Source organism: Leopardus geoffroyi, chromosome B4 (genome assembly GCF_018350155.1).
Source record: "Leopardus geoffroyi isolate Oge1 chromosome B4, O.geoffroyi_Oge1_pat1.0, whole genome shotgun sequence".
In the NCBI taxonomy this organism is placed as follows: Eukaryota; Metazoa; Chordata; class Mammalia; order Carnivora; family Felidae; genus Leopardus; species Leopardus geoffroyi.
Window position 1 is genome coordinate 3,903,735 of NC_059341.1, and position 12,760 is coordinate 3,916,494.

At 45.2% G+C, this 12,760-nt stretch overlaps 1 long non-coding RNA gene across 3 annotated transcripts; it reads left to right on the plus strand.

The window, feature by feature from the left end:
- On the plus strand, positions 1-12,043 carry LOC123590525. Of its 3 annotated transcripts, XR_006708823.1 has the most exons (5): positions 1-2,661; positions 3,184-5,300; positions 5,623-5,718; positions 6,906-7,114; positions 10,237-12,043. It is a non-coding gene; the product is annotated as an uncharacterized LOC123590525 (long non-coding RNA). The 3 variants fall into 3 exon arrangements; XR_006708822.1 differs by having other exon boundaries at positions 3,184-5,718; XR_006708824.1 differs by having other exon boundaries at positions 3,184-5,708.
- The last annotated feature ends 717 nt before the right edge of the window (positions 12,044-12,760 follow it).

The following is a 12,760-nucleotide window of genomic DNA, read 5'->3' on the forward strand; positions in this document are numbered from 1 at the left end:
CGCGCAGGCTGGGTGGCAGGGCAGTGACGCTTCTTTGGTTGACCCGGTGGTCTTCGTACATAACTCGTTCACTTTCCTGTAGGTATTTTTACTTCAGTAAAAAGGTTAATAAGCACACACCCAGTCACCTTATGTCAGACAGTTTCTCAAATGTTTTATAACTAATTGAAATTTTCAGTTATGTACAGTATTACATGTTATTGCTTCGAATATGCACCACAGCTATCCTGGGGCACATGGCATGTCGCTTGTAATTCTGGTTACAAAGCATGCTGAGTCCCATGTTTGGATCCTCTTGATTTTCTCCTCATGTCCCCTCTTCTTCGAATTTCTATTTTTCCCCTCTGGCTAATAAATACTTATTAATTTTAAACACTTTATTAAACATAATCCTCTTTATGAAGCCTGTTTTGACAGAATTGACCATTCTATCGTTCATGCTGTTTGTGATACAAAGCACATCTCCTGTTGAGTCCTACAGCATTTCAGTAAACTAATCTGACTTCATCCCCAAGCTGGGAAGCTCTTTTGATGGTAGAGATTATGCTTAATCATCTCTTTATCCCTGTTCCCCAGAAAACACAGTGAACACTTAAACAATTCTTTGTTGAGTGAACGCATAAATGTGTAACTGTGTGATAGGATTCTCAATCGTGATTCAGTGATTGTCATCTTTTACAGTAAAAACACATGGTTTTAAGACTACAGGGTACAGTCTAACACCACTTAAATATTTGACAAAATGAAGATATTCTGAGGTATCTGGTTAATGTTGTTAGTTGGGGTAAAGGAACAGGTTTCAAGGACTTGTCTCCTGAAGAATATTTTTGTGCCACCCGGTATCTATTTTCTTCTCCATTAGATATTTACGCGTGCATAACGTAAGTTCTGTTATGCAAATAGTGTAAATTAAAAAACACAACAGTCACTTTTGAGTTAGGAAAACCCAGACTTGAATCTCAGCTTTATTCAAGCTATGTGACTTTGGACAAGTACTTTCATTTAAGCCGTGGTTTATTCGTCAACAGAATAAAGAGTTTAATTCAACCATAATGATACTGTGCAGATTAATGAGGTCCGTTCTAAGCACTGACTCAGGAGATTCTCAATACATGTTAAGTGCTTACTCGTTTCTTCCATCTCCTTAAGAAGAGTTCTTAAGTTTATCATAAATATCTAATCAGGAAAACCTATGGCTTGCTATTTCTGTTCATCTTCCCTGTTTCTCTATTTTCAAGAAAAATACCCAACCTAAACGTCAAACTTAATTTATGCCACTAACTTGTTCAATTGGTGCTGGGGCTGGGCTGATGTAAACAGGATACTTCTCAGTCTTGTTTCATTTCCCAACTTCTGTTACACATTCCCGGAGGCCGATCATTTGAAAAGTGCCCCCAACACAAGCATGACTAAGGAATGGTACACGTTACGTAGGGGACACTGGGTTCTGGCCCTTCATTGCTGCCTGAGGTAAACACAGCATCACAAAAGGCACTGATTTAGTCAGGAAGGAGCAGCAGTGAACGTATTAATTGGTCAGCTCCAGAGACCCGAACAACAGCGCGCTGGCAAGTCTTTGCCCGTCCAGGCCCCCCAGTCCTCATCGCCAACAGGCTGTGCGCTTCCCACTGCTTTGTTGCCCTGCTGCACAGGGGCCTCCTTCCGAGGGCTGCCCTGGAAGAACCCAGAGTCCAGCCCCCACGGCCTCTCTCTCTGCACAGCCCCACCTCCAGGACTGATCCCCAGAGCACAGAAGCCCCTCCTCTGTCTCTAGCAGGAACACAGTCTGCAGGGCTGGGTCTCCCTGTGGGGTCACATGGACCCCGCTGTTACACATCTCCCTCACTCCCTCACCGGCCGGTTTCTCCCAGAAGAATTTCTGTAATAAGTATTTGCCCTAAACCCTCCTCATCCCAAGGGCTGCTTCTGGCAAGAGAGGAAAAGGGAAGAAGCAAGTCGAGGCACACAAGATCAGTGCAGGTGAAAAGAAGGGACAATGCAGGGGTCCACACGAGGAAGGCAGATGAAAGTCTAGAAGTCCTTCCGGGACTCCTGTCTCCCCCCGCCCCCCGTTTGGTGTACTGGGAGTGAAGCTGGGGGGCGGGTGGAAGCTGGATTCTCACGAGCTGGTTATATAGAGTGTCCCACAGGGTAGAAAATGATCCTCCGGGCAGACGCTGGGAACCACAAATGGGTGTGGGCAAATGTTGAGCTCCTGGGTGAAAATCTCATGGCAGCACGGGCAACCCAGATGAAAAGCGTTACCTGATGTCAAGGTGGGGCTGGCTACCTCTGGTTTTCCAACAGACTTTTCAAAGGTAAGGGGATGTTTTGTTGTATAAATATTTATATCCCTCTGCACTCGGCACCCCTTGCGTATGCACGCTGAAGAAGACAAGTTGAAATCATAGGATCTTAAGAATGGCCAGGGCACCTCTTTTTATAGAGTAACAACCCTTCCCTGGTGTGCTGGAAAACAACGTGTGTCTATAGGAGCTGAGCTGTGACCAAAGACATTACTTTCCTTCTTCTATTTTTAGAAGCACTGACACCTACCCTCTGATTTCGAACCACACTTCGATTCTGACACATACAAATACAGCCATTTGCTGGTAGGCATGGGTCTAGAAAGAATAAAATCTCCCTTTTGTGGTATAAAAGGTAAGTTTTATCTCTCAAGTGAGGGGGGAGGTAGGTCCGGGCAGGTGGATTTGAGGACACGCTCGCGTGTGGTATATCTGACATCCAGCAAGCGTAGTCAGTGGCAACCGAGGTACGTTACAAACAAACAAACAGAAACCTGAAGAGCAGTGACCCTGTGATGTTTCTGCAAATAATGAGGGGCTGTGAAATATTTAAAATCATGGCACTGAAGATAAAAGTGTGCATTTACCTAATAATAAGGCGGCTGTTTTATTATAAAAGGTTAAATAAATACTTTCAGTGATAGAAAGTGCTAACAAGAATGTCTCTCAGGGAAAGGAAAATCATTCCACTTAATTGTATTCCATTTCTGCCACTGGAGGTTCATTTTGGGGACACTCTCTGGGCTGAGTGTAGGGAAATCGATCGTGGATGCCTCTCCTTCACTCTGATGGATGCTAGTTGCCAAAGCTGAAATATTTTTAGTTTCAGGCCAGTTGCTCCTGGAGCCAAAAGCCCTAATTGTTCATTTATCCACAGTCCTCTGGGTGATGCGAGGCCGGAGCTGGTGGAGAGAGGCCTTCTGTCCCCGAGGAAGGTGTGGGACGCCCAGGAGCAATGGAGTGGCCCGGGTGCGGATAAGACACAGCTGTCCCGTCACTGTGATTACGATTACGATTGTGAGTCCAGGAGGCTCCTCACCGAAGCACTGGTTTCACTCTTTTAAAAATAAACTCTTTCAGTCTGCCGATGTCCCTCGCCCGGGCACGCTGAAACACGCGAGTTACGCGTTTGCCTTGTTAAGTGCCACGCTGAGTCGTCGCTGAGGCCCTCCCTCCTGTGCGCCCCCTGCCCCGGGCCGTCAGAGCAGGGCTCTGCCTCACGAGACGTCACCGCGGCAGGGACCAAGTGCACAGCAGCAAATATTGTGGTTTCGCCTAATGCCCCAACTGTGCAAACAGATGACCGAAAGCGTAGTTCCCAAGACAGAGAGGAGGTCAGAATCTGTCGGCGCAGACACTCCACACGGCGACTGATACAATGCGCTTTCGTAGGGGGCTTATTTACGGGAACATATCATGAGTCTTGGCAATTCGTAGCACGACGTTCCATGGAAATTTCCCTTCTCTGCTCAGACTAAACGCAAGACATACAGCATTCACTTTTGATTAACAAAGGCCGTAAACACACCCCAACAGGTATAATACGGTAGTTTACAGCCGTGGCCTAAATTGGCAGATAGACTTTCTTCTTCATAAAACGAGAAAAGTGGGATAGGTTGGAAATCTTCGTGACTCTCGGCAGGACGGCTAGCTGGCCGCGGCCACCGCAGGGACTGTCTCATTACCCACTTACCAGGATTTGGTCTCCTCCGGCATCATTTATTCATTACCTATACTGCGGCTTTGTAGGCTAGTCTATAAATACCTTTCTAATTTGAATTAAGATAATGTGCTATCTGTGCTTGTTAGATGTGGCAAAACGCAGCTTGTACTCACTTTAAATCTTACCAAGTCAGAGAGCAGTTTTGCATTCCAGATAGAGCTAAAAATATTCACCCATTAAAATAGTAATCATCATTAAAATTAGCTCACTGATTTTGCTGATTAATTTCTCGGTGACAAGTACGCTTTCTAAAAAGTTTCAATTAAACATTTTTTTTTTTTGAACAAAACTCGACTTTTAAAATCTAAACTATCTAGGAAGAAAGGGATAATTAAGGAAATAAAAATAGAAAATTTAAATCTACTGTAATTTGCACAGACTTTGTGAAGATTCGCTGTCAAAAACCAGAGGAAGGCAAAGCATGGAAACAGTTGTGGTGACTGGAATGTGGGACCGAGGCCCCCTTCTTCACTTTGGGGGTGACGCACGTGCCTTGGGAAGGTGCTTTATTTTTGTCTGCACAGGAGTGCACTAGCGGGTATAGTAAGAGTGCAAGTGCTCAGAGCCACTCTCGTGACATTAAATGTTTACGTGCACGCGCTCGATTTTCATTTGCAACAGGCATGCGTCCAGTCCAGCAGAAGGCTGTAAATCCGTGACAGCATAAACGGGCACTTGAAAGGCATGGATGAAACAAAGGCTTGTTGTTGTTTGCTTTTTGTCTTTATTATCTTTATTTTAGTCACTATGTTTAGTTAATATTCCCATATTATATGGGGTTAAAGACACAAACAGGCTAAAATATTATTTTAATCAACCCTATAGAAAATGGTGTTTCCATTCAATCCTTTAGGCAAATCAACCCCTTACTGTCACCTTCAGAAAATAGGCTAATATAGATGCCTCTGGTTTTAAGTATATTAACTATGTTGAAACTAAAAAATGGGGCACGGGTGGTAAGACAGAAGGCTGCTGAGAAAGGTTTAGAATACAGGGATCAGGAGAAAGTTATAACGTGCACTTGTGTTAAAAATAACGTATCATTCGGTACTAATTAAGGCGATAAAGTATTCCTTAGCTATGAACGTTTAACGTTTCATATTATTTATAACAGACACACATCACAAAATAATAGTGAAATCCAGTACGTCACGGATGACTATTGTATAGTGACGGCCACAGAAATATCTTCTGACACTTCTCAAATAATGCATCCCAGCAGCTCCGGAGGAAGACAGAGATTCACGCCAAAGCGATCTGGTGTCCAGCGGGTGAGAAACGTAGCGCTTAACCTAAGGGTATCCCTGCTTCCATGAAAACACAGACACACATTTCTTTTCCGTTCAGAAGACACAGATAATGAGTAGTTCTCTATTTCTTGACTTTCAAATATTAAACCGTCACGGCATCCAGCCGCTTTTAATAATGTAACTCAGCCTCATCTTTTAGAGCTTTAGTGAGTTATTTTCCAGAATTTTTGAGAATATGTCATTTGAGGAACACACATCTTACTCTATGATCTCTTGAACATGTTTATTTCAAGAGATATTAGATCTAATACTCACAAAAGTTCTTTCATATCTTTGGTGACAGTATGTCTGAGGTGTTTGGGATCTCAGAAAAATAGACCATCTTGCTTATCTCCTGTAATTTGAATCGTAAATCCGGTCTGGCATCAGGTGGGATTCCGTGAGTAATTATCACAATGAAATAATCTGTGTGTGTGCGTGTGGATTAGTAGATACGTAGACAGACAGACAGATAGATGGACATTCAAAGTACCTCAATTGTCATATATTTTCAAGTTTGGGCTCTTACTTACATCCAGAAATATATGAAAGTAGAGAGTCTGAGCTACTTTAAATCTGCTATGTCCGTGGGTGGTATTTCCAGCTTTCACTTTTGCCTTCTTACAAATCATTTTCCCTTTAGTTTCTGATATAATTGATAAAATACCAGTGTCCCTGGCCCTCCGAAGGCATCCCATCAGACTCAGACCCAAATCTAAAGCCTTGGCCACACCCCTCCCTCCCCCTGCGGCTTTCCTACACTCACGGAGCCTCTGCCCTGGCCTGCACCCACCTCCTTCCCTCCTCAGGGCACCTGGGCTTTCATTTTCTCCTGCCTCGGGTGACCTTCCCCTGCTCTCTGCAGACCAGCTTTGCTCAGGGTACTGTCCTGGACGACTGGGACTCCCCAGAAAGCTCGGTGACAGCCTGGGGCTGGAACCCGTGTGGGAAGCCCAGCTTCCTTCCCTCCCATGGAGCCAACTCTGGGGGGCAACGTGGTCTCCAGACCCCCCTGAGAAAACAATCCGGAGCTGGGACTCCCCCGAGCTTTACTTCTTCTGGCTCCTGATTTCGCTCCAGGGCTCCTGGACTGACTTCTCTTGCAAGGAGAATTTCCTATCAAGGAAAATCCTATCAAATAATCCTCACCTCCAGGCATACCTCTGGGGAACACGAGCTCACACAAAATGCCTGGGCATCTCCGATACCACCTCCTACTCCCTACTGTAAGCCCCATTCAGGCACTTTGTAGCTCACACATCCGGGTGCCCCAGGGAATCCAGGAGGATGGGGCCCTCGGAGCTGCATGCTTTATATCGTCAGGTTTTATTCACTTTACGGCACCTAATACCCTCTAAGATTATGCCTCATTTCATGGAACAGCGTTCTCCTGCCATGTGGCATCTCTGTGAAAACAGTAACTTCTTCCCCTTCTCTACTGTGCTTCACGTCCCTAAAAAGACCCACGGGATGGCAGGTTCTCAGTGGCCGCTGGGTAGAGTAGAGAGATGGTCTACAGGTGGAAGAAGATTGACCTCTCTCCACCTGGGGTCTCACATCTCCCCTTGCCTCTCACTTCCTCCCTAGAACTGAGAAAGGGGCGCAGTGGTCCTGGCTCCTGAGATCAGTGCACACTCACCAGGGAATGAACGAGTAGGCCAGGAAACATGGCCTCCGGCCGTCGGTTAGACGTGCCCACCTGCCTTTCCATCTTATATAAGCCATCGTGGAAGAATCAGCAAGAATTTGCTGCCAAGCTCAGAGATTTTCTCCCCAAGCAGAACTGGTGAGCTTGGGTAAGCACCTCCGAGAGCCCCCCCCTCCCCCGCCCCCGGGGCCCCGGGTACTTGCCAGGGGTGGGGCCGGTGACCAGGCTCATTGTCCTGGACATCAGACACCATGGCGTCTGTTCTCATCGCTTCCCTGGGGGAGGAGGGGATGGGGGGGGAGGCAGGCAGAAGTAAATCAAGAGGTTGCCTCAGGACTTCTCACCACCCGGCAAAGGTTCGTGCCAGAGTGTGTAGAAGAATGGTCATATTTAAGTTTTAAGTGTGCGTCTGGTGACACATTGAACCAGATGATTTATTAATTCAACAGAGATTTACTGAGCGTTTTCTGCATCCTGGGCCTTGGCCTGGACATTGGGGATATAAAAGTGAACACAATAGATGCCTTCACTGCTCTCACGTGGTTTATATTCTTGTGGGCTGAGAAAGACAAAGACCATATACTAGAAATAGCAGCCTGGGCAAAGCGACAGCAGCAGGACTATGACGTCTTTTGGGCAGACATAGGGAAAGCAAGGGGGCAGTCCCTGCATACATCCGTGGGAAGCAATGATGGTAGGTGCAAAGGCCCTGTCATCACGGCGGGGCTGTGGGAGAGCGAGATGCTGGAGCTGTGTTAACGGGGTCACATTTGCTGAAGGCTAAAACACCCCAGGTACGTTCCCTTAGCAGCCGACAGAATGAGAGAGGGCCCATTTTCATATGCAGATGATTGCTCATGAGGTGAAATGGTAAGACTTACTGTTGCCGTCACACCTCACTAGCAGAAAAGTAAATGGCAACCAAATAATACAATTTCTGTTATTCTAACAGGGGCTTTTTAGAAAGTTACAGATCCGCCCGGGGGAATGTCAGAATGTCGGGTTCCAGAGATTGACAGTACAGTAGAATTCCAGGGTGACACTTCATAATAAAACCTAATATAGAAAGAGAGAAAACCTCCTTCTCACCATATAAATTAAGGAGTAACGATTTACATTAAACACCTATTCACCGCATGACAAAAAGATTCTGTGTAAGAGCACTACACGTAATGATTTTCCTCCGGAGCAGTTAAAGTCGGATGTGTCTTCTCCGGAGGAAACCAGAGTTGTGGCTCGATGTTCTCTGCCGTCTCTACCGAAATTCTGTCTGGTTTTAATTCACAAGCATTGTGCAATACGATGGCGTACAATCAAATTCCTTTCTCAATTGTATTAAGCGGAGGGTACCCCGGGGATGACTGGAAGATACGGATGCAGTTACTAGATTGTGTGCACGTGTGCGTGTGTGGGTGAAGCGTGTGACTGTGTGTGTGCATGTGGTGAAGTCCGAATGCCCCCACGCTGGCACATGTGCATTCCAAGCCTGTGTCCTGGAGGGACAGAGTAACTTTCTTCCGAGACAGTCTGGCTGCAGCATCCTGCAGATGGGGCCACTTGGTACTTGTGTGCCAAGGATGGTGATTAGGTCGATGACAAATCTGGGTGTTGAGTAGAAAGAGCTTACTGATTAGTTTCTAGAATTGTTGCCCAGTTTTTGGGGTTTTTTTTTAATGGGTTTTGCTCTTTTTGTGTGTTTCTGGATTAGTGAGTTCCGTCATATACTTAGTTAAACCATGAAGGCTGCATTAAGATGAACCCATTCGAGTCTTGCCGGGATAGGCGTGTGTGTTAGGAATTCTACTGCCTCCGGGAAGTGGTCACTTGGCAGAGGAAAGAGGGAAAAGCGTCAAGGTGCTCTCCGTGGAGCACGGGCTCTGCATGTACTTTCTGTGCATTTTACGGGATCTTTCTGTAATTTCTCAGTGCTATGCCTCTGAAAAAAATGCCCAGGTCAGCACTCAGCACATGCCTCCGACTAGAACCTCCCTCACTAAATCTTGCTGTAATGGATATGATTTAAAAATTAAAAAAAAAAAAAAAAAAGGAAATGGAGAAGTCCTTGGTAAGTACCCGAGGAGAGCTGCATATGAATCTGAGCTCTTTGCCTCCCTCCAGCTTTCCTTTATGTCTGCTGAGTGCTTGAAACATTTCCAAGAATCTTGCCACCCTTTTACAAACTCTGTTTATGACGGCAGCTCCTGGGAATGAGTTATATTCTGTTCTCTGGGCAACTCAAATAAAAAGTGCTACCTACTCCATTTGGCTGTTTCAAGGAATTTAAGAAATATAAATATGAGACTGGGATTTTGTGCCCTAATGAGTAAGAATCGAGAGAGAGGGCGTGTGTGTTCAATACCGTGAAGGGTGGATGATAGGTCTTTCCTAAAAAGCTGTATTAAATAGCAAGGAAATGAATGTGGACGTTCCCAGTTCCCAGTGAGATTCCACTTTCAGAGAAAGTTGCTGTTACCTATCAGCTGGGATTTCAGACAGTTAAATGTCTGATTGGAGCACAATGATAAGAAGAAGAAAGAAGCAAGCTAAAACAAAGACAAGGACACAATGCAATGGAGACTAAGTTTGCAGGATTAAAATCCCAGTGTTTTACCAGAATTTCCTCTGGGGAGACCTTTGTCGCAACAGACGGAAACCTGGTTCTTCGCTGTTCAAATGGTAAAGCTGTATGTGCAAGACAAGTGGTCGTAAGCGAAGGTTACAAGTATACGCTATGGCAGGATCTGGCATTTGGATTTCAGAGCAACCCCAGGGGCCGGCAACCCCAGCTGTATCCAACAGGCTGAGATGCAAAGAGGGTCATGGGGTCCTCGGGGCTCGGGGCCAGGTGGTAAATTTAGTTCTCGTTGTGACGATGACACGATGACCAGCCATCGGCACCTGGCAACCTAACCGGATGGGACCTACCCCTCCATCCGCCTCTTCTTGACATTACCCACTTGTACCTGCTGCATTTGCAGTAAGGGCTGACACTAGGAGGGACACAGGAAAGGCAGAGGGCCGGGGACCAGCGGCCCTTGGAGAAGGGAAGTGTGAGGGGCACGGAGCCCTGCCCCCCTCATGCAAGCGTGCTGCTCCGGAAGGTGGGTTCAAAGAGGACATTTAGGAGATACGTAACCAACACGTCTTCTAGGGCACAGGACGGCGTAGAGAATTCCATTTCCTTAGTTGAATAAGATTCTAACTTGGGTTTAAAGAACGGATATAGAAAAATCTTATGAACGATGAATTATTTCACTCTTTTGTTTCCAGGTAACTCCTATCATCGTATAGCAGGGAAACTCTACACACGCGTGTTGTGGACGGATGCTGATCACACGGCTTTACAGTAAACTTTCTCCCAGGGGCGGGAAGCGAGGAGGAAAACCACTCGGAGATCAGGCTAAGGCTGGCCCAAGACTTAGACCTGAGATGATCAGACTTCTGAGTGCACCTGCGACCGACCATGTCAGAACTATCACATCCTCCTCAACCCACGCGTGCACCGTCCTCTCGGAGTCGCCCGCAGCAAGCTGGGACTGCCATGGGACTGAGGGCTCGCGGACGTTGTGTGAACACATAGAAAGTTTTAGAAAATTCAGTTCTTTTAATGCTTCTTTTTCAGGTGATAAAATATCTAAAAATCGCAAACACATTTGACTCTCTGTTAGCGATTACTAATGATCCCTGGTTATAGTGAGCGTGTGAATTTCTTTGAAATGAAATTCTCTGTTGCTTTTCTTTTTAACGAATCAATTTGTGATGGTTCTGGGATTATTTCAGACACGGAGGTATGATGTATTTCTTCTCCCATGGGCGTCAGAGAATTTTATGGTGCCCCCCCCAGCCCCAGCTCTGGAAAAGGCACCCAATGTTTCCCTGTATCAGCTATATTTTGTAAAACTGTTAGCAATGTCTAAGATACGAGTGGGTGGAAAGGGGTGAGGATTATATAATGTTGCTATTTTTCTTTAACTTTCTTTCATTGTATGCTTGCTGAATGAGTGTGAGTTTAGCACCAATAATTTGCACCCAGGACTGCAGATTGGGACCTGCTTGGCCCCAGTGACCGTCACAGCGAGAGGACTCCAACATTTGGGAAACGACAAACGTCTCACGTGCTTGGCTGCCCTAAGAGAATACCATAGCCTGCGACTTAAACAACAAATATTTATTTCTCACGGCTCTGGAGGCTGGAAGTCTAAGATCAGAGAGCTGGCGGGTTTGGCTTCTTCTGAAGCCTATGTGGCTTGCCAATGACCACCTTCTCCTCAAGTGGGTCCTCAAGTGGTGGGATGGGCAAGGGGGCTCTCTGGGTCTCTGTCACAAGAGCACTGCTCCCATCACAGGGGCTCCACCCTCATGACGTAATCACATCTCAAAGGACCCATCTCCTAACTTCACACTGGGGGCAGGTAGATCCCCATGGAGGAATTTGGGTGGAGGGGAGACACAAACATTCAGTCCACAGCCATGAGAATTAGAGAGGCCAAGAACACGCAAAAGACAGAAAGTTCTGTGTGGGAAACTATCACTCAGCAAGAACTCATATAAATCCTGGGAACAATGACCTGTCAATGTGGATGGCAATGATAATTCTAGGTGGCAATGATAATTCTAAGAAACAATGTGAACTTTAGTTTCCAGTTCTGCTGAAGTCAAGGGTTTTATTCAATTAAAAAAAAAGTTCATCTATTGCATTTTGTGCCCACAGATGAAAGAGGAAATCGGCCTTTCTTTCAGGCACTCAGAGGGCACACATGCCCAGAACTGCACAAACTTCACCAGTGGTGACAATAATGGGGCCACTTTACATTTTGCACAGGGTTGGGGTTTTCAGTATTCATGATAAAGTATGAGAAAGATATAGGAAATAATATAACAAAGTCCCAGATTTCTCAAGTCTTTACAGTTTGATATGCATGTTTCACACGTTTTTAAGAAATTATAATTTACTGGTGAGTTTGAAGTCCCTTGTCAAGCCTTTTCCTCAGAGATAACCAGCATCCTGAATTTGTCATCCCCTTCCTATTTTATGCTCTGGTTATGCACTGTTTTCATAAATACTATATTGAGTTGTTTTGTCTGTATTTATTTATTTTCTCATTCAAGTATAGTTAACAGACAGTGTTATATCAGTTTCAGGTCTAAAATATGATCCAACAGTTCCATACAGTTCTCAGTGCCCACAGAAATAAATGTGCCCTGAATCCCCTCTATCTGTGTCACCCACACCCTCGCCCACCTCCCCTCTGGTGACCACCAGTTTGTGTTCTGGAGTTAAGAGTCTGTTTTTTGTCTCTTTTTTTCTTGTTTGTTCATTTTTTTGTTTCTTAAATTCCACACATGAGTGAAATCATATGGTATGTGTCTTTCTCTGACTGCTTGACTTCATTTAGCATTATACTCTCTAGATCCATCCATGTTGTTGCAAATGGCAACATTCTTTTTCATGGCGAATACTCCATTGCGTGTGTGTGTGTGTGTGTGTGTGTGTGTGTATGTATATATATGTATGTATATATACACATACATATATGTGTATATATGTTTACACATATATCTATCTCTTTACCCATTCATCTATCGATGGATACTTGGGTTGATTCCATATCTTGGCTGTTGTAAATAATGCTGCGGTAAACACAGACGTATGTATCTTTTTGAATGAGCATTTTTGTTTTCTTTGGTAAATACCCAGTAGTAGAAATACTGGATCATGCGGTAATTCTGTTTTCCATTTTTTGAGGAATCTCCCTATTGCTTTCTGCGGAGGCTGCATCAGTTTGCTTTCCCA